Source organism: Hyperolius riggenbachi, chromosome 2 (genome assembly GCF_040937935.1).
Source record: "Hyperolius riggenbachi isolate aHypRig1 chromosome 2, aHypRig1.pri, whole genome shotgun sequence".
Lineage (NCBI taxonomy): Eukaryota > Metazoa > Chordata > Amphibia > Anura > Hyperoliidae > Hyperolius > Hyperolius riggenbachi.
The window spans coordinates 402,600,119-402,600,751 of NC_090647.1; positions in this window are offsets into that span (position 1 = coordinate 402,600,119).

The window sequence follows — 633 nt, forward strand, 5'->3', positions numbered from 1 at the left end:
CTCTCTCCCTCACATTTTCACACTCTCTCCCTCACATTTTCACACTCTCTCCCTCACATTCTCACACTCTCTCCCTCACATTCTCACACTCTCTCCCTCACATTCTCACACTCTCTCTCCCTCACATTCTCACACTCTCTCTCCCTCACATTCTCACACTCTCTCTCCCTCACACTCTCTCTCCCTCACACTCTCTCTCCCTCACACTCTCTCTCCCTCACACTCTCTCTCCCTCACACTCTCACTCCCTCACACTCTCACTCCCTCACACTCTCACTCCCTCACACTCTCACTCCCTCACACTCTCTCTCACATACATTCACTCACACACTCTCACACATTCTCACACTCTCTCACACTTACTCACTCTCACACGCTGACTCTCACTCCCTCACACTCTCTCACATTCTCTCTCTCACTCTCTCACACACTCACTCTCACACACAAACTCACTCTCACTTACTTTCACTCACACTCACTGCAGAGAGAAGAGGAGCCGCCGGAGGGAAGCCTGCGGGGAGCAGAGGAGCTGCCAGAGGGAAGCCTGCGGGGAGCATATGAGCCGCCGGAGGAAAGCATGCGGGGAGAAGAGGAGCCGTCTGAGGGAAGCCTGAAGCTTGCGGGGAGAAGAGG